The sequence below is a fragment of the Amblyomma mixtum genome, chromosome 2 (genome assembly GCF_055824585.1).
Source record: "Amblyomma mixtum isolate Tamu chromosome 2, ASM5582458v1, whole genome shotgun sequence".
Taxonomy (NCBI): Eukaryota; Metazoa; Arthropoda; class Arachnida; order Ixodida; family Ixodidae; genus Amblyomma; species Amblyomma mixtum.
In genome coordinates, this window is record NC_143013.1 from 12,391,498 (window position 1) to 12,413,425 (window position 21,928).

Here is a 21,928-nt window from a genome sequence, read left to right on the forward strand (position 1 = left end):
CTCTTTGTTTTTATTAACTGATGTGCTTGTCCTAATTTCTTACTGAATCTGTCTTTCTTGAGACTTACTTTGCTGATTCCTTGCTTTGCACTTTGTTCTATGCCCAAGCTACAAAGGATATTGTGAAATTACTCTTGGCACAGAGCTCAGCCCACCATATAGTGTTGTCAGCTGTTTCTTTTTGTCAGCTGTTAATTTTTTTGTGCTTTGCATTCAAAGAAAATGGACTGTCATGCAGAAAAATGTGACAAACACACTGTGAATATTTCATCACTGATGCCTTAAGCGCACAGAAAAAATTATATGTTACTAATGCTGCATGTTTTGTTTCGTAGCACCATGCTTGCACAGACGCTGTTCAACTATCCTCTGGGTGTGTTTTATCATGCACAACTTTTTTTATGTGTGTCTTTTTTTCCCTATTTTTCCCCTTTCCTTTCAAGTCATCCTTGCCTCCATTGCTTCTATCACATTCAGAAAAACTTTACTTCGAATTTTTCATTGTAGGCTTTTCCTTAGTGCCCGTACGCTTCATCTGATAAAACCGTGTTCTGCCGCCGATAACGACTTACTTCATGTTTCTCCACTTTTATTACATTATCCTCCTACGAAGATGGCTTCGTTGCTCGAAGGCCACGAGAGAAAGCTGACCGTGCGTCCGCCCGCTTAGGTTGCTTGGCTCTCTGCATTGCTGCAGTGTGCCGCAGGGGTGATGTCCTGAAGTGGGAAGGACGTTGATGGCTCGAACGTGGTTTGGTTGGTCATTTATCTAGGAAAGAAAAGTGAACCGAAACTAATTGCACGAACGCGACTTGAAAACACGCGCCAAGAGAATAAAGATTCCCGTGCTGCCATTACTGGCAGGTTGTTAAGACTGGCCGTTGTAATGCAGGTACCTGTATCCAGTGCCTCGTGGCACACTTTACAGGAGCAAGATATTTAAATGTATAGCTTACCGGGAACGCGGTCTGCTGATAGTGTGTGTGCGTGTGTGTGCGTGCGTGCGTGCGTGCGCGCGCGCGCGAAAGAGAGAGAGAGCCTAATTCGGCGGCCTTCCCCGCGCATTTAAGCGACAGCTCGAGAGACGCTATATAAAAGAGTTAAGTATATGCTAGGACCAGGCATAAGCCGCAAGTGTATACCGGATGATTTTTTTTTTTTGAGCGTTTACAGATTTTTGTTTCAAAAACAGTGAGTGATACTTAACTAACCAACTTTGTAATCTTTGTTTTGACGGCGCAATATTACACTACAAAATTGAAGGCCGTCAATGTCGAAGGCGAGCGCAGCTTTTTTTTAATTTTCTGAATCGGTTTTCTAGTTCAAGCTATCGAGCGTGAAAAATATGCTCATTGAGTTGGCTTTCCCGTTTTGCATATTTGCAAATTGGCGCCGTTCGCTTTTCTAATGCAACAAATACAGACGCAGTTCGTGTAGTTTATGATATAGAAGAAAACTGGCTATTTTCTAAATGCGCAATGCTAGAAAGCCAACTCATTGAGCTTACAAAAGTATATTTTTGACGCTCGATATTTCGTACCACAACGCCGATTCTGAAAAATTAAACTGTGCTCGCATTCTATATTGACAGCCTTCAATTTCGCATTATAAATTGGTGCCCTAAAACCAGAAATTATAAATTTGATTAGTTAATTAAGCGTCTTTTAATTGAGCTCTATTAGGCACTTACGTCCGCATTTGTGTACAATCCAAGTACACAGAACACACCTGCATTCACACTCGTGACGTCTACATCGAAAAGGAATCCGTGATCAACGATTCGAAGTTAATTGCGGTGATGGCGTTACCTGTATTTCATATTTTGGCCTTTTCTTACCATAAAAGTGTCCGTTTTCGATTAAAATAGAGACTTTTAGCACAGCGATGACCCACAGTGGCCCCGCCTCGCACTGCCACTGCGCGTGCGCATGCAGGAGACGTCCAAAAAACCGGCATACACCTAAGTTAGCACGTCTCCTCTATGCTAAAAGCCTATGCGCCCTTCACGTTAGAATACGGTTATTATCGACACAGGCCTACTATAACTATAGTAAGGTTTATCATCGTGAACAGGAGAGGCTTTGGGGACCTTCTTTCCCGATAGAGTATTTCTAGGGACCCGGCCGATGGTAACGAACTGTAAGGCTACCGCGTATTTCGTGTCAGGTTTTATAGGAGGTATTCACATTACGTCATCCGCAAGGGGCGCTAGCCATAGAGTTTCTTACTATTACCTAGAGGGAAAGCTGGCGGCGCTGCACTTCAGCCACCATGGACGCTCAAAGCATCATGGGGCGGTGAGCTACTTGTTGCGGAACAGTCGTAGTTTTTCGGGAACACGGAGTGGCGCTACTGAGATATTTCATTCCGAAAACGCTGTTCGTGTGTGCGCAGACGACTTTCGCGCGAACGCAGTGTGCAAAAACTATAGTAGTAAAAACGCATAGACACACGACGCCAATAAAAGGTTTCACTTTTCCGAAATGCCATTAAAAAACTTCTTGAAGTATCTAAGCAACAACATTTTTTTTTGAAAACATATTTACTTTTAAAAAAGCACCTGTTCATTACGAAATATTAGTTTTTATAGTGTTCACTACTTGGCCAATAGGAGAGCGAGTCGTCTCTTATTTTGGGCAAACTTTGCACTTAAATGCTTTTCTGCTCGTTTGTTGCAATCATTAGACCAGATATTGAATGTTAGGACGTTTGTAGTTATCAAACAGCTTTATTTTTCTATTATTTTTTGGCCAAAAGTTGCAGTTCCGCAACAAGTAGCTCAACGCCCCATGATGCTTTGAGCGCCCATGGTGGCTGAAGTGGTCTCGAGGGGTCGCCATGCAAACTCGCATAGACGGGCTGCCAGCTTTCCCTCTAGGTAATAGTAAGAAACTCTATGGTGCTAGCGGCCGGCGCGGAATTCGCCATGTTGGTGGTCGCGCGCGCGTCCGCCGCAGCCAGCCGCAGCGTTTAAATAGCTGATGATGTGTGAAATGTGAGTGTATTTCGCGTCTCGCTGCAGATAATTTCTGTCCGACCCGTAGCACCGCGTGACTGAATATTCCGTGAACTGCGCGAAGCAGAAAAGAGCGGGCACGCTTAAAAGGTTCCAGTTTGTGAAAAGGTCGATCCGTAGGAAAGTGGAGGCGCCGGCGCGGTGTGCGACGTACAAGACTGCTGCCGCGCTTTGAATTCACCGGTATCGAGGCCCACCTTGTGCACGGCTTAAGTTTGCTGGCAGGCCAAGGAATTAAAGCATACAAACCAATGAGAGGGTGCAATTACTTGGCAAGCGGGGGAGTCCCAGAGGCGTGCTGTGGGTGCCGACGGCCGAAGTGCCGTTTTTGGAGATGTGAGTAATTCGAAGGGTCTGTTCGCTTAGCTGTAGCTTAACCTGTCATCTCTAGCTGCTGAAAGTGACCTGTTACTACTGAACCTAGCGGAATGACTGCACACTGCGTTGCTGCGAAAGGGCTAGACGTCTTGTGCATTCGAAGCAGCGCTACGTAGCAACAATCAAAACATTCTCGCTAAGTCTACCGTTCGTGCTGCGAGCGCATGACAGTATTTGTTTGACCGCTCTGTCGTGTATACGTAAGGCAGCTATGACGCTTTGCTTTCTGCTGAAACACCGCCCGTGTGAAACTTCAGCAGTTCGAGGACTAGAGCCGCTGAGAATATGAGTGTCTGCGGCGCCAGTTTCGGAATTTCGGCAATTAATCGTGCTGTTTATCCACGATGTGCCCTGCATGACTAGCTGAAAGTTATCAACTCATGTTAAAAGCTGCAAGTCGTGTACATTCTTCCGCGCGTGCAGTGCACCCAGCCAGTATTGCTGCCGAGTTGAGATATCACGGCACAGAAGAATTCCGCTGCAAACTTCATGCACAATAAGCGTTCCACAAATATAAGTGGTCGCTGACGCCTTTAACAACGAGCAAATATGTTACGGATCACTAACAGTTCAGGCCGGGTACCTCAACGCGTACCGCGACACTGCGCGAGACGGCGTGAAACGACCGCAAACATGGCGCGTTTGCCGCGACGATGCTCGCGCCGTCTGGTAGAGCGGCCTCAGTGAAGTATCAGCCGCATTTTACTTTGTATTTCGTGCATGTACTTTGTATGTGTGTCGATCTTTGATTCATCTCATCGAGCGTCGCAAAGCCACTGCGTCATCATAGCACGTGTCCCTGTATCATTGCAACAAGCCGAAACGAAGAAATACTAATCATATTCCACTTATGCCATCAAAAGATCTAGTGCCCAGGATACAACTAAAGCCCCGCCGCGGTGGCTCAGTGGTTACGGCGCTCGGCTGCTGACCCGAAAGACGCGGGCTCGATCTTGGTCGCGGCGGCCGAATTTTGATGAAGGCGAAATTCTATAGGCCCGTGTGCTGTGCGATGTCAGTGCACGTTAAAGAACCCCAGGTGGCCGAAATTTCCGGAGCCCTTCGCTACGGCGTCCCTCATAGCCTGAGTCGCTTTGGGACGTTAAACCCCATTAATCCAAACCAACTAAAGTTCAGCATACTCATATTTTTCTTCCTAAGGTCGTCCGAAAGCTAGATGGGATGTTTGATCACGATCGACTGTGGATGGGCCCACAAGAAACAAAACGTCCCGAGTAACGTGACTATATACTGATGGTTATCTCGACCTAACTGGTATACTGTTTACTTCATTCAATCAGTTATACTTTTAATACGGCCACTCACCTGTCATTCGAATGGACAACGGTACAGCTTTCGAATAGGCTGCCGTTAAACTAGATGGTAGTTAGTCGGTTGCGTCAGCTGCATTAATGGATATGATTGTGCTTTCACTTTCTTGTAAAATGTTGCTTGGGACTCCATGCCTATTTCGAGTTCCGGACATTCGGAAGTTGTGAGAGTGACCGCATAGTTTATCGTGCACAGATTTCAAGAGCTGCTTACGTACCTGTGCATTTCCGGATATTGTTTGGTGCAGTTGACGGTCGCAAGGGTCTTTATAACCCCAATAATTTGACAAGCCCTCTGGTGGACAAAGCGCCAATCTTGTCGCTTGATGCGGCTAAGTTGAGTTACAACTGTCCCTGTGTTTACTTACTTTTAATTAAAGTCGTTGCTAGCTATCTGCCATTTGTCTGGAGGTGTCCCCGTTGCGTCAGTGCTGTAATTTTTTGTTTCTGTGTCGTTACATGTACCGTCATAGGCTTCGCTTTATTTTACTGAAGGTCTGCCTAAAAACATTAGTTAGTGGGCGTGTAGGTGATCGTTCGTGGTGAGTGTACGGCCCCAGAAAGAAGGACGCACAACAAGCATGTACGGGCCAATGCTAGTTGTTCCTTCTGTCTTTGTTATGTGTCTATTGTGCGCCTTTGTTGTGTTGTTTGCGCCATGCGCTTACTTCGAAGGCCAGCTTCGCCACAATGCAAAGCAGATCATCACCGGCGGATCCCTCTAGAAACTGGCGTCACGGTGCTCGAACACAACAAAGATGGCGTATAAGCGAATATGTGCGCATACAAATGACAATGCAAAAGACGAAGTGTCAACGGGGGAAAAAAAAAAAAAAGCCCCTAGTGATTTTCGACAAAAGCTTCGCGCGTCTCTCCAAAACTCGCGCGCCCGAACGCAGGCCGCGATATGAGCAGCCATTAACCGCCCACGCGCGACCTGACTGCTTGCGTTGGAACGAGGCAGAATGGAGCTGCGCCCTTGCTCGACGTCAGTGCGAAGGGTGTTTTGCGAGTTCCCGCTTGTAGAGCAGCTCGTAAAAAGAGCCTCTGCCTGAGTGACGTTTAATGTCGAGAGCTGCCGGCATTTACGACTTGGAAGGATCCACCCTGCACGCGTCCTTCGTCATGCTGTCAACTCACTGTCAGTAGAGTTTGCACATATATATTAAAAAAATATATAGGACTGCAGGGGTGGAAATAGTTCCTATGGTTCGATTTCAGACGAATACAGCGTGAAACGAAAAAAAAAAAAAAAACCCTTTTGTACTTACGGAAATTATCGCTGCTGTTGAATAAGAGTCCAGTTTCTGGCGACTGTGTTTTGTCACTGAAGTCACCGAACTATGGTCGGATACCTTAAGTCTGCAGTGAAGCTCCGCCCACATTCAGGATTGCCACGCAGAAATCCTCCTCGACAAAAAAAGGATAGTTCATTGTGAAAGCCTTTCTTGTTGTAGATGCAAAAAAAAAAAAAAAAACTAGTTATGAGACGTACTTTTAACTTAAGAATTTTCATGCCTCTTGCTTGCTTGAGGGGGGAGGGGGATATAGTCAAACATTAAAAAGCTGGTTTCATTTGCTGTTGTGATTGATCAGAGGAAGAATACAGGTTGGGGCAGATCGTGGCCTATTGTTACCAACTAGTTTTTTTTTTTTGTATCCTACTGTATACAAGAACGCCGCGTGCTAAAGCCGAATAAGGTCGCAAACTGCTTTGACTTTACAATTAAATTTAACCGTGGGGATTTCCTCTAGTTTAATCTTCTGTTTCATAACAAAAGCTTGGGTGAGTAAGTGTGGCACAGGAAAACAGCGCGAAACAGGAACGGGACACAAAGAAGATATACCGCAAATTCCGGTACAAAGCCTACGGGCTATACATGTTTGAAAGTTAAAATTTGAGGCTTTGTGGACGTATCTATAGGCGCGGACTAACAAGCGTTTATTTTCAATATCAGCCAATATAGCAATGTGATTTATGTACCGGGTGGGGACAATGTAGGAAAAATAAGATTTTTTATAAGCCAAAATTAAGCACTGCGAACTGCACACTGGGTGCGTAGTATATACCAGAAATTCCGGTACACTCAGACGCGTGTTGACCGTATCAAGCTTGGCTCTCGCCCGTGTGTACCTGCCCTGTGTGAAGTTCCTCTTCGCGCTGTTCACCGCGAAAATTTCCGCACCAACTGACGCTGAACCACTGTCCTTATTCACGAAACCTACACAGCTGTCTCTTATCATGCAGAGTGATGTTGAGGTAATGCCAGAAGGCGTTCATAAAGCTGTAAACATAAGGTGAACCGCAACCAGAATAACGAGTTGGCGTTTTGACAGATGAAGCGCACACTTAATCTTCACCATGGTGACGATGGAATAGCACTGGTGTCGTCGATCCGGCACAGAGACGAGAACGTACATTGGCCTTTACCGATAGGGTACCGCGTTATAGCCACAGAGAGATTACTTTGATCGAAACGGGGCTTTTATAAGCTAGAAAAAAAAAACGTAATGTAGATGTCTCGCGATGATACCTGTGCGCGGATCTCAGATGCCACGGTTGCGCAGTGTGTTTTGACCTTTGGGCCTTAAAGTTTTATCAAATGATAGAATTAAAATGTGTTCTATTCAAATGAAAGGTTGGAACGTCTTTTCCCTATGAATCACATTTATTTTCGTTAAAGTCACCACCGGCGACGACACTTTTCCGCCACCGGTGCACTAGTGTGCACTGCGTGGTTCTATGGCCAGCGGAGCGCCAGCTGCAGGTGCCTCCTTAGGTAGCGTGACCACAATGTGACAAAGCCTAGAAAGCCTTACTGTGCGCCAGCTGCGTCAGTCGCGGTACTACGTGTGCGCCGTTTTTACAGCTATATGTGGTCCATGGTACGTCCTAGATGTACACACGTGCGACACGAAAACGAGCAGGGGAACGCGCCCTGGAGGCTATGTAAGCTTCGAGAAAAGTCCTGCCAGTCAGTGCTCATGTTGTCAATTATTTGGACTCGTTGCCTCATGTACGAACAATATTAGGGCGAGACGGTCTCCCTCTTATCTATACATGGTACAGCCCCGCCTCGGTAGCTCAGTGGTTACGGCGCTCGGCTGCTGACCCGAAAGACGCGGGTTCGATCCCGGCCTCGGCGGCCGAATTTCGATGAAGGCGAAATTCTAGAGGCCCGTGTACTGTGCGATGTCAGTGCACGTTAAAGAACCCCAGGTGGTCGAATTTTCCGGAGCCCTTCACTACGGCGTCCCTCATAGCCTGAGTTGCTTTGGGGCGTCAAACCCCAACAAACCAACTATACATTGCGCAACTGATCTCTTTTCATTAAGCAACTAAGCACACGTATTTTAAGGGCAGACCGAAGGAAACTTTGACAAATCCTTCGGCTCATATTCTCAGGATGAGGCATACTGCACACACGAGTGGTGTACAAAATGAAATGGGGCGGGCGGGCGGGCGTTGGGGGGAGAGTTGAATGGAATGACCGTGGGCGTTTTTTATACGCCCTTGATGCGGTACGGGGTCGACCCGGCCGTGCAGGAAGTGCACGCAAGGGGCCCGAGCGGCAGTAAGCGCTCCACGACGTCTCTACGACGACGGCGACGACTCCCCGAAGAGTTCGCGCAAGGCTGAATCCTCGTCGGCACGGCGGCGGCGGCCAGGTAGTACGCCGACGGAATTTGTAATGCGTAAGCGGCGCGCCGCTCGCTGCGCGGTTGTTTCGTGTATACATCTATAAACGTACACACAGACTTCGCTCTCTTAAAAGAAACAGTGCACTAAAGAATACACACCCTAGACGACGACGAGCGCGTACATATCACCCGTTTGATCGCGACTCGGCGTCTCCGAACAAGAAGACAAGGACCCGCGAACGGTGGTTGAGTGTCTCGGCACTGCCCTAGCGTCTCGAGAAACGCGCTTTGTCATCGTGCGCTGAGGTACATAATGAGGGAGGAGTGTGCCGCTCGGCGCACAATATGTACTGCGCGGCGCTGGTGCAAATGGGCGGGCGAAGAGGATGGAGTGTTGTTGTTCCTTTTTTGTTGTTGCTGTTCTTCTCTTGCGAGCGCGCGGGGGTGGTGGACGACAGCCCCGGAAGTGTCTGCTGCGTGGTGAACCCGAAATGTGGGCAGCAGCGCGTGCGTCAGGCCTCAAAAATTGGCCCGCGCACGCTCTCTTTCGGAGAGGTCGTCGCGTGGCGTGCTAATGATGCAAACACGAGTTGGCGCGCGTCGACTTCTCGGCGCCCTCCCCCCTCCCGCTTCCCCCCTCCTTCCCTTCTTTCCCGTCTGCGTACCTCTGTTTCAGGGTCTACGTGCGTGAGCCGATGTCTAACTTGTCGTACTGTCATGAAGCGCTTTTTTTTTTCGTCCCCCTTAAACTTCCTCTCCCATCTGTTGTACTGGCTTTGCTGGTGTTCTGTAGACGATTAAGGAGTCCATCTCTTCAGTGTTATGCTGCACAATGCAGACTGACGAGTCCTGCTGATGTTGCCGTTGCGCGTATGCTCGTCTCGTTCTTCGCTTTCTAAATTGCCTGCTTAACTTAAGCTCTTTGTAGCGTTGCGCTGGTTAGAGAAGTCATTCAGGATCTTGTTACAAAGTTTGCGAGACGTGAAACGGCAGTCGTGGATGGGTTATGGAGGCCTTGAAAGGCGTTGTGTTTTTCAAATTTCCGTGTCCTCCGGAATTTGTTTTCAACGTCATCCACGCCCTCTAAGTCTGACTAATAATTTAACCCTTACCTATTAGTAAACTATTAAACATTTCATTGACGCCCATGAGATATTTACACTGGACATTTGACACCTGCCAGACATCAATCTTCGTCTCGTTTACCAAAAATATGAATATCTAAAACAATAAAATTAGTGCCCGTTCCGAGGTATGGTACGTATACGGCAGATATTCCAGCTGGACGTATGCGAGATACTTGTGGATTTCAAGCACAGTGGAGACACGTGCAATGCCCTCTATAAGTGGGCCTAAAGAAGATGTCGGCTGAGGAAGATCAGAGGTCTCAAATCCCATTACATCACGAGCCACATGCAAAGAGAGGAAGGAGAAACTGGGAAGTACTCCTTGTCTTGTGAAGAATGGCCTATAGTAGCATTTCACGATTTAAAATTTCTTAAGGCAGTGCCTATAGAGCATCGCCTAAAACCCATTCTTATCTGCGCACTATATACCGGGTGTCCCAGCTAAAGGTAACCAAACTTTTGCGAAGTGTCCTAGCCCCAGTGAAACCAACTCAGGATTGTTCATAGTCGCGGGGCCTAGTCCTGAGTATTTTTTTCGCTCTTCAATGTTAATTAGTTAAGTTTAATTAACTAACTTTTTAATTATTGACTTCAGGAAGAAAGTGTCAATGCAAAAGTTTTAGATCACCTCGAAAAACCGCTAGTAGCGCTGTTTCCGTCAAGTTACGATTTCCGTAGCTTCATTTATTGGCCTTAAAAGAAAGTTGTCACGTGACCAGCTGCTCGCTCACTTCTCTTCCCCAATGTGCACCCAAAGTCTAATCGAGGAGAGGATTTCAGAAAAAAACGGATTTTATTCTTTAAGGCACGTCTTGGGACGTTGAAGTGGCACAGTTGTCATGTGGAAGCTTTTTCTTATTGTGCGGGTTATGGTTAAAGGGCGGTAAAAAAACTACTTTACGTAAATAGTACTTTGCTGCAAATGTCTCACTAAGCTGTTTCTCAAAGCGATCTACAACTTTTCCATTGACACTTTGTTCCTCAAGTCAACAATTAAAAAGTTAGTTAATTAAGCTTGACTAATTAGTCAACCTTGAGGAACGAAAAAAATACTGCAGTCTAGGTCACGCGACTCTAAACAACCCTCAGTTGGTTTCAGACGGCTAGGAACCCAGTGTTTTTTAAAAGCTTGCTTACATTTAGCTGGGACACCTGGTATATATTATAAGGTGCCGCACGGTGGCACTCGATCTCCTTTTCGAGTGCAGTTTTATGTCCCTGAAGAAGATCGTGAAGAAGGACATGCCGATGGAAAGTTTATAGAAGTGATGTTTCGCACTGATGCGAGCACAGCCAAGCTTTTGGCTTCTCTTAAATCTCTAGACGATTGACCTTGTTTATCTATGGGTAACGTACAAATTTTATTTCACTACGCAGCCTCGGTCGGGCATTATATATTGACCAGCGAAATCTGCATCGCCACTCCCCCCCCCCTCATAAAACGAAAGCCGCTTTCACCTTATTTTCAATATGCGCCAAGTCAGAAAGACATGCAAGTCGCATACACAGTGAATGCGAAATGCAGGAACAAAATTAAGTGTCACCGCTCGGATGGAGTGACTTGGGCGTAAGAGGGTTCAGCTTAACTTAAGGACAACGCAGCGAGCTATGGAAAGAAAAATGATAGGTGTAACGTTAAGAGATCGGAAGCGGGCGGAGTGAGTGAGGGAACAAACGCGGGTTAATGACATCCTAGTCGAAATCAAGAGGAAGAAATGGGCTTGGGCAGGGCATAATGCGAAGACAAGATAAGCACTGATCCTTAAAGGTAACGGAGTGGATTCCAAGAGAAGGCAAACGTAGCAGGGGGTGGCAGAAAGTTAGGTGGGAGGATGGGATTAAGAAATTTGCGGGAATACGGTGGCCGCAACTGGCGAAGGACAGGGTTAATTGGAGAGACATGGGAGAGGCCTTTGCCCTGCAGTGGGCGTAGTCAGGCTGATGATGACGGGGAACAATGGCGGGCATAATCCGCAAGGCTAACCCCACTGGTAGCTTGCAACAACCTCAGCCTCAGGGCTTCTACTTACTTCATGCACAATATTTGTTCGAATGTAACCCGGCCACGGATGTAGGTCGACCACATCATTTGAGACCCGCCGTAATAATCCTAAGTATACGTCCACTGCATGACAAAGGCATCTCCCATTCACCTCCAGTTAACCCTGCTTCAGCTGTGGCCACCTTATCCCGTTCAAATTTCTGACTTCCGCCCACCTTGCTTAAGACCACATGAGGTTAAAAAAAAAAAGAAGGAGCTCTAATGCTCCGGTATATGACGCGATAGCGTTCACTCTCTCTGTCTCCTTGCACACACATGGCCAGACCCGCTGTCTTAGATTAATTTACAAAGGAACACAAAACGGAGCTCATTTTAAAAGAAATCTGTTGGAGTAAAGAGGCTGGGTTCGCTGCTTCAGGTACATTAGAGTACTAACCCCCCCCCCCCCCCCCCCCGCCCAAATTTCTACATCTTGAAAAACGACAAACTTCAAGATGAAACCACGACGAGCGCTAAAAGTTCGGAAAACAAACTAAAAGTCCGTGATCCATCAGTGACGCTCACCTCTTGATTGGTGACGCTTGAAGACAACTGACTTTGATATTTTCTTCTTGCATCTTCTACTTTTGCTCCAAGACCTCCATTCCAATTTTCCGCTACTTTTACAATGCGTTACGATTGGTAAATTGGTTTTTGAGGAAAGGAAATGGCGCAGTATCTGTCTCACATATCTTGGCGGACACCTGAACCGCGCCGTAAGGGAAAGGAGGAAGGTGGGAGCGAAAGAAGAAAGGAAGAGGTGCAGTAGTGGAGGTCTCCGGAATAATTTCGACCACCTGGGGATCTTTAACTTGCACTGACATCGCACAGCACACGGGCGCCTCTTGCGTTTCGCCTCCACCGAAACGCGGCCGCCGTGGTCGGGTTCGAACCCGGGTACTCCGGCTCGGTAGACAAGCGCCTTTCCACTGAGCCACCGCGGCGGGTTCGTTACGTTTCCCTTCTGGTTTTCTGTCATGAAGTTTCCTCTCTCAGTGTGTTCTTTGTTTTTTCGTTTCTGCTTCTGAAAATTTTTAGTTTCTGTATTGACTTCAACGTGTGGATTGTTCTTGTTCTTACTCTACACTAGCTCGGCTGCATACCCATGGTCGCGGGTTCGATCCCGGTCGCGACGGGCTTATTTCAACGGAGGGGAGATGCAAAGATGCCCGTGTACTGTGAGATACAAATTAATCCGCAGCCGTCCGTTACGGCGTCCTTCACAGCTCATGTGTCACTACACAGTTTACCCCGCCGCCGTGGCTCAGTGGTTATGGTGCTCGGCTGCTGACCCGAATGACGCGGGTTCGATCGCGGCCGTGGCGGTCGAATTTCGATGGAGGTGAAATTCTAGAGGCCCGTGTACTGTGCGATGTCAGTGCACGCTAAAGACCCTCCGGGGGTTGAAATTACTCGGAGCCCTTCACTACGGCGTCCTTTATAGCCTGTCGCTTTGGGACGTTAAACTCCATAAACCACTTCACAAATAACAACAAAAGCTTGATTTAAGCTTTACAGTTTTCATTACATTTTACGTTTACAATTTTTTTGTGCACTTGCTCGCATGGTGTAGTTATTCTCAGTAGCCTCTGGGTAGTTTAATGTTTAAGCAATTCAAACGCTGTAGCGGCTAATTCATGGCATCCGTCCGCTGCGATTTCACACTCGGGTATGTCCTGGCGCAGCCGCAATCAGCTGGCGGTAACGGCATATGAATCGGCTTCCGGGACACACTGCGCAAACCTTGAACAAAGCAGCCTACTCTTAAGTAAACCTGTGGTTTCCTAAAAGCCTTCATTAGAAGAATAACCTATAGTCCGTAATCTTTCTCTCTTTTTTTTTTTTAACTTTTGGCAGGCGGAAACCTTTGAGTCTCTTCCACATAAAAAGTGGGCACTCCTGTACTACGTGTGCCGAAAGTACCACGCTCGAACTGCGATGCGTCGACCAACGTGAGCAGAAAACAAAACGACGCGGTTCGCGCGTCGCTGTCACTTTGACACCGGTGAAAAACGACGCCAGAGAGAAAAGGGGACAACGGGGCGCAGTACCTGTCTTACGCCGTCGGCCTACCCGTGTTCGGCATCGTTTTTCACCGACTCCTCTCTACAGAAGTGTAACACACGGAACACGCTTACTTTCTACGTTTGTACAGCCGCGCGTGAGATGTCACGCGTGTAAGCGCGGGCCGCGAGAACTGCGACAACATGGCTGCCACGGGCGCCGCGTCACTGCCCTACCGAGTGCCAGGGACATGACGTGTCCTCTCCGGCCCCGCTTTGAGCCGGCTCCCGTCTGGGCGCAGTCAAGGCAGCTAGACTGCAAGAAGGATGAGTGCAGTTAGGAGGAGGATGTGAACGGGTCAGTGCGGCACTGTATATATATGCGAGACCGAACCGCGCGGAGGTAGAGGCCCCGCCGCAGTCGCGTGGGCAGTCGGTGCTCGCCGGTGCGTCGTCGTCGGCAGCCCGCCGATTCAGCAGCTGCCTCCTCGCCCCATCTTACCTATTCTTTCCCCACGTCTTCTGTGAGCGGCAGGCCATGCGACTCGTCCGTGCTGTTGAGTCTGGCCCGCTCGCGAGGTTGCGTCTGTCCGCAAGAGGAGGGCCGAATTTGCATCTTTATGTCCCCGGCTTCATCGCGGCGTCCCGAGATGGCTTCCTCGTCCCTTCTTTTATACGAGCGAGCTTCGAATGCGCGCCGGCGGCGCTCTTTCTCGCTAGTTTCTTTTTTTATTATTTTTAGCTCGCTTGTTTGCATTCGGAGATGACAACTGCGACGATATAGGGAGCCACGGCGTTGCGAAGTTCTGAGTTGTCCGCCTCGCGGTCTCCGTCGACTGCGCCTTCAGGGGAGAACGAAATGAGCAGAAGCGGCCAGCTTTGTCTTGGCGTCGTGTATGTAAGCTTCAGCGTGTCGTTATTCCTGCTTAGCTATGCTGCGGTTTCTTTCTTTCTTCTTTTTTCCTTTTTCCTTTCCTTTTCTTTCTTCCCCGTAGTACCTTCTTGGGAGTGTACAGGGGAGAGGAACGTTCGTCCGCGCAACTTCTTTTTCCCTTAACCATGCATTGTCTGACTCAAATGCAAAAGAAAGCCTCTTAGCATTCCGCTACCGACGGTGCTACCCGGGTCACATCCTCACGTGCATCACGCTAGGTTGTGCACGCAAATTGGCGCCCGGTGAGGCGGTAACGCAGCCGGGGCATACCAAAAGCGCTGTATACTATAAAATACGGACGGGGTCTCCTCAGGGATAGCGTGGCGGCGCCTTTTATGTGCTGCACTGGTGGCTGACCATGGTTAACTTTTGACCCCTAGCTCAGGAAGATACGAAGTTCGGGACAGTTGATTCTTCATGACCGCTGTGCACAGAACCAAGGAATAGCGACGAGGTGTCATTACTCATTGAGCCCTTTCTCCTTTTCACTGTGCGTCATAGTTAAAATATTATTTACCTCTCAGTACACAGCAAAGGTGTTGAAGGGACCACATCTATCTCCAAACACGATGTGATTGCAACAACAAGAAAAGAAATATTCGGCAGAAACACTTAAGGCTGCTTACGCGTGAGAATTTCTCTGAATCATGACTATGCATACTTTGTACAAACTCTGTGCACCTTACAGTACGTTAGTGGCAATGCGTTCCAGAATGTGTATGAGTCATTACTATACATATATGCATAGGGCATTGACATAGTGATGACTCAAGTATGCTTCGTACAAACTGTAAACCTTACGTTGCGTTACTTGTAAAGGGGTGAATCATGCTACGTTGATGTGAGTCGAGGCTTTAATCAGTAATAATACGGTACATTTCGTCATCATGACCATACGTGTTCGCTTACATGTGTTGTGACTGACATCAATGGACGGCGACATAGAGCGGACGGCGGATTTTGCGCTACAAATTCTCGCTGGCTAATCTGCGGCGCACGGAACTCTCATAGAGGCCCACTTATATTCTTCGAGGCTACCATCTACGCTTGTAAACACACAGGTGCTTTTTTGTTATCCAGGTGTGTTTAGGGTTGTATTATTGGCGAGATTGGTTGCTCACACTGAAGCCGATCTACATGCTGCGTTATCTGTATATAAAAGACGTTGGGTCGTTTCACGACGTTTAACGTTCGCGCAGGTGCAAAAATTGCACCTGTGCACAGTAAAAGCATAGGTGCAGAGCAGAGATCAGGAACAGAGAGGCAGGCATTCGGTTTAGGAAGGTATAAAATGCATTTGATGCAATTCAAGGCTACATTGGCGTCAGTAGAGCAAGCTGCCTGAGAATAAAATTAAACATTTTCTTCAAATGAAAGTACTGGACACATACGTTTTCAGTATGCTTTTTTGACGCCCCTCTTACACGAAGCCCTTCGGGCATGTCATTACCATCAGCCTGACTACGCCCACTGTAGGGCAAAGACCTCTCCCATGTCTCTCCAATTAATCCTAATCTCATCCGCCCACCTTTCTGCCGCCCCCTGCTACGCTTGCCTCCTTTTGTAATTTGCAAGGGATTTCAAGTGAATGAATAAATCACTAAATTAATATTCACCAAAAAATTCTAAATTCTAAATATTCTCCACCGAAATGGCCCCCGGCAGCGAGTTGACGTAATCGGCTGCTCGAGCAGTTTTGTAACTGCTGTCCAGAAGCCACGAAAAAAATAATAAAAAAGGTCGCCTTAACATCTTTAGTGCTCGTAAAAGGAAACAGTTTTTTTCGTGCTGTGAAAAATAGTAGTTTATGCACGTTAAGAGATAGTAAGTACGTTCTGAGCTCCCTTTCTTTTTGTTTTCCCTTGAAGAACACTCGGCTTCCGTTCAGGGCAAGACCTTCAAGGCGAACCTGTACGCACGCTTGAGTTACGGGCTATTGCGGAAGAAGCTCCGGCGGCCGGAGATCGGATCTCGTAAGAAGAAGCCGCACATATGTACGGGCACCGCTCTTCTCTTGCCCGGCCAGCAAACTGGCCGAAGCCCAAGATATGCAGGAGCGATTGTCAACCTCGTCGCCGCTAAACCCTTGGCGCGACTCTGTCTTCTGGAACTCACGTTCCTTGCGGGGCGCCGTGGGACACAAGAGGGACGCAGCTAGTGCCGGGCTCGCATGTTGGCAAAAGAAAAAAGAGATGAAATGGGTAGAACTAAAATCTGAATTCGTCTCATTCACTTATTATTATTATTACCTTTATAGTTTTTAAAATTTTATTTAATTCTTTGACGTTTTAAGCGCCTGTCAGTCGCCGCCTGTGTCTTGGCCAATCCCCCGCAGTGGGTACGCGCCATTATCTTGAGGACGACAACAATAATAAAAAACAACATGAACTGCCGAAGGAAACCGGCAATCGTCACACTTGTGCAGTCAGAAAGAGAGACAGGTGAATGTTCTATGGCATTTAGAAAAAACAAACTCTGAAAAAAAAAAAGTCCAACGAGCTTGAGGAAGATTTACGACGCTTTGACGCCTATGCGGAAAAACGAAAGATCAAGCACAGATTGTGGGTTGTGCACCATTGTCAGGTAGTGGGGCTGTTATTACGTCCTAGTGATGATGCTAATTTTCCAGACACTTCGAGGAAGTCGAGGGGCGGCGATCAGACGAGCGCCTGAATAAACTGCGGCATGCCAGTTTCTAGAATAAATATAGCTCGCGCAGACCGGAGCTGGAATGACGTACTAACGGCGATCTACGCTAGTATGCAATGTATTCGATGGTTCGTAAGCAACTGCCAAGTATTATTGTGACAGCATAAAAACCTTGCAGTGACGTCACCAGCCCGGATAATTCCCACTGACTGGCAGGAAGTCCCCATGCCGGATGTGACGCCACCTCCGCTAAGGGCATCTACAGCTTCTAGTGCTGTCGCATTGCGAACACATAATGCAATTAGGTGTCCCTGTGAGTTTTTTTTTTTTTGTCATAATATAGCAGTCACGATTTAGGCACATGAACGATGCTTTAGCAGCGATGAGTGGTTGGCGAGGACAGGAGGTAAGATGGAGAAAGCTATAAATTATAGTGATGGGTGCGGGCTGTCGCGAAAAGCCAGTTTTGCAATCGCGGGCTTTTGGTGGTTAGCAGCAAACCGACAAGGCAAACAACTAGAACGTGGACAACTTCGTGCGCTCATAGTGCAATGGTATACTGGCGCGAATAGACTCCGTATGGAAACCTCAGCTGTCATGCAGGCATTGCGGAATCAGGGTGTAGAAGAGTGTTATGTGAAAATATTTGAAGATATTTACAAAGTTTGCACAACTACTATAGTTCTCCATAAAGTCAGCAACAAAATTACAATACGGAAAGGTGTCAGGCAGGGAGACACGATCTCGCCAATGCTCTTCACTGCCTGCTTACAGGAGGTATTCCGGGGACTGGAATGGGAACAGTTGGGGATAAGAGTTAATGGAGAATACCTGAGTAATTTGCGATTCGCTGATGACATTGCCTTGCTAAGCCACTAAGGACAAGAACTGCAAAGCATGATCAATCAGTTAGACAGGCAGAGCAGAACGGTGGGGCTAAAAATTAACATGCAGAAAACCAAAGTAATGTTCAACAGCCTAGCAAGGGAACAGCAGTTCGCAATTGGTAGCGAGGTGCTGGAAGTAGTAAGAGAATATGTCTACTTAGGGCAGGTAGTGACCGCAGATCCGGATCATGAGAGGGAAATAACAAGAAGAATAAGAATGAGGTGGAGCGCATATGGCAGGTTCTCTCAGATCATGAATGGTAGCTTACCAATATCCCTGAAGAGAAAAGTATACAACAGCTGTATCCTACCGGTACTCACCTACGGGGCAGAAACGTGGAGGCTAACAAAGAGGGTTCAGCTTAAGTTAAGAACAACGCAGCGAGCTATGGAAAGGAAAATTATAGGTGTAACGTTAAGAGATCGGAAGAGGGCGGAGTGGGTGAGGGAACAAACGCGGGTTAATGACATCTTAGTTGAAATCAAGAGGAAGAAATGGGCTTGGGCAGGGCATGTAATGCTAAGGCAAAATAACCGCTGGTTCTTAAGGGTAACGGAGTGGATTCCAAGAGAAAGCAAACGTAGCAGGGGACGGCAGAAAGTTAGGTGGGCGGATGAGATTAAGAAGTTTGCGGGGATACAGTGGCGGCAACTGACAAAGGACAGGGTTAATTGGAGGGACATGGGAGAGGCCTTTGCCCTGCAGTGGGTGTAGTCAGGCTGATGATGATGATGGTAATGAAAAGGAAGATCAGGTAACGCTGGTGGCACAGGTATAACAGTAAGCGCAAGTATTTACCCGGGTCACGTTCTGTTCGAACATGGTAATTGCTCATGCATGGAAATAGCTGATCAGAGATCACCTCACACAATGACCACGCCGCAGAAAAGGAGACAATTAGTGTTACCTCTTAACTGTTCACTTTCCGATGTCGATAAATTTATGGAAGGCTACTTTCCAGTTACAAATGGGTAACCTATAGGTTCGAGCAAGTTATTTGCACGGAGCAAAAAATAACAAAAACAGTTGAAGCCTATTCTGTAATTGGTAATTAAAGTGCGCTTGATCCCTTCGTTCATGGTTTCAAACTGCAACCTCAGAATGAGCAACCCGTGATGACTTTGAGGGATCGGCACATGAGCTGCATGCTCGTCAACACTCCGATCATAGTCCTCGATATGACATTCTCTAGTTAGCTAAACAGCTAAAAAATGATGCGGCAACTCCTCCTAAAAGGTGGGCCTCCAACTAATATGGCACTGACCTGTTGCCATGAAGTCAGGTTCGACCGCCTTGCAGCTGCCATTGTCACTAGCAGCTGTTATGGGATAGACCGCGGCGTCATGAAAATCAGTCGAGGTTTCCTTTGAGAGATATCTGCAGCTTCGTTCTTCAATTGTATCCGACTTTTTTTTTTATTTGTTGAATTTGAGAACTGCTTCTCAGATCCAACAGCAGTGCATTATTTTTTTACCAGCTGAAAATGGCAACAAAAGAACTTGTCATCGGATCAAAGTTTGTCCCGTATTTTCGTACTATAGTACGAAAATGCGTTAACTTCTTTGCTCCTGTAGCCCAGTGCCACAGCGACGAAATTTTCTGTCGCCGTGGCAAAGCCAGTTCTGTGGTAAATGCAGCCATTCATGCACTGTACTTACAGAAAACGGCGTCGATGCTACGAACATTATATTGTTTTACGTTATGTTGTTTACGTTTACAGGTTTGGGCCCCAATTATTGGAAGAAAATTTAATTTTTCGAACAAGCTTTGCCTTGTTTTTAACCGGCTTGTTTTATTTCCTCGTGATAACTGGTAAGCCGTGTTCGGTGGGGATTTCCAAAGAACAGTGCGACTATACAGCACCTTTCCTACCATTTCATAACTTCGCTTACAGCTGCATAATGCTGAAAAGGAAGTACGTTACGTATATATATGCTAATACTGATGCCATGTGAGTAGAACTAATACAGCTGTTGCCGCCACATCCCAATCACATGTCAGTCTCTTCTGCCCCCCCCCCCCCCCCCCCCCCCCCCCCCCTTGTCTCGCCTGTTGCGTTGTTTTGTGTTACGAATGTTTAATCGCCAACTCGGCCAGCCGCATCATCGTAGTCAAAACTTCTGTCTGATGTGGCCATATGCGCATGCGCCGCAGGCGCCTCATGGAACCGGTTCGCGGTAGCGGATCGCGATATAAGCTAAATATCTCCGTTGTTGCTTTCAACGTGCTAAAAATGGGCACAGTGGAGCGTGTGCACTCACTTCATATCTTTCCAAGCTTAAGAATCCTGCGAAGTAAGAGACGTTCTGCAAGCCAATGTATCTTTTTTCCCCGCTTTACCTCTGCTCTACAGAAATGGAAGGACCAAGTGGCACGTTTTTTGTGTGTGTGTGTGTGTGGAAACGAACGCGCTTCACAATTCGTAACATGTACGAAAGGTATACCGGCTCCTAACAATGACTTCAGATATACTCTGCGCAGACGTGAGAGAGTTCGAGGTCGCCCCCCCTTTCTTCTTGCTACGGATCTATACGTCTCGCTAATTTTACTAAAGCGACTTCGTCACCGTCGCAACGATGTGACGAAGGCCTCTAAGTGCCGATTCAGTCGATATGAGGCGATGAATAAAAGATGCCAGCTCGTCGATTCGCGATAGGCGTCGCGCTCGTAAACCGACGCGCCGGAGGAAACCGGCAGGCATCGAGCCAGAATTCGGTTTATTCGAAGGCGTCCACCGGACGGAAATCATTGAATCGAAGTCCTAGTAAAGGGAGCGCTATGTCGACGAAATTGAAAGGCACGCCGTAACTTAAACTGCGCGTGTTGGCCAAGCATAGAAAACGTTTAAAGTTAGCAGACCGGATGCAGTTGTTGTCCCTGCTCCCTGAATTGTTATGTTGGTGTTGGCCCTATAAGGGCTCACACCGACTACGCAAAATCTGCCAGGAATTATCTTCAGGTGCCGATATAAAGGTCAAAGATTAGTGCTTCGAATTACGAGCCCAAACAAAGTTAGGTGAGATTGATTAATGATTCAGGAAGGCCAGCGGGCTTCGAAGAGGACAGAATATGAGAAATAACGAAGTGCGTGTGAACAGGGGGCACATGAATCGTAATTGAAGGAAGCAAGAATCGAGTGAAATTCCAGAACTGTGCTGCATATCCAGCGAAGAACGCAAGCACCAGTTAAAAGAGCGAAAAAAACATTAAAAAGGAGAAGAAATCAGTACAGCTAAGCTTAAAGCAGAATAATTAAAGGGAGCATAAAACACACTCATTCAGGATTTAGATTGGCATACAAGCAACAATACAGAGAAGTTGTTGCATCTGTAGCTCTTCTTCACATCATCTTGCATCATCATCAGCAGTAGAAAATGCTTTCAGCAGCTTAACACGACACCTCCGCCATTTAATGAAGGAATGATTCTTCCTCTACCGCTGAGATTAGCAGGCTCCGCTCTGGGCGTGTCGCTGGGTGCATTGTTGCGTAGGGAACAAGTCATGTTGGTAGAATTGAAATCATAGTGAGCGAATCACTCTTTTCTGCGCAAATTACTGACAGTACGGCAGCTGTTAACGACGACTGAAACTTCAACTTGCTATATACCATCCATTGATTATTTTTGCCCTTTACTTTGCACAATGGAATGTCTCCAACATAAACGGCATAGCCACTTCAGTGCGTTGCAGTGACGTCATCGAGGAGGCATTCGCTCGAGTACTCAGGATAACAGCATGGGGATGCGCTGTTAGCTTGGAAGTGAGATTACTGTAGGAAATAAATTTTCATCTTAACGTAGTTCATCATGTAAGTTCTTTCTCTATCTGTACTGCTGGCATTTGTTCATCATCCCGACCCAAACTCCATTACTCTACCTCGCAGCGAGCAGCTATAGCGACGGCCCTTCATGCAATTCTC

At 47.2% G+C, this 21,928-nt stretch overlaps 1 protein-coding gene across 1 annotated transcript in view; it reads left to right on the forward strand.

Moving 5' to 3' along the window:
• Positions 1 to 4,635: 4,635 nt before the first annotated feature.
• The window catches only part of LOC149358453 (protein Wnt-2-like), a 101,922-nt gene continuing 84,629 nt past the window's right edge, over positions 4,636 to 21,928 (forward strand). Inside the window, exon 1 of the mRNA XM_089570512.1 lies at positions 4,636 to 4,669. The gene's annotated coding sequence lies outside the window, so the exon portion shown is untranslated. The remainder of the gene's footprint in view (positions 4,670 to 21,928) is intronic.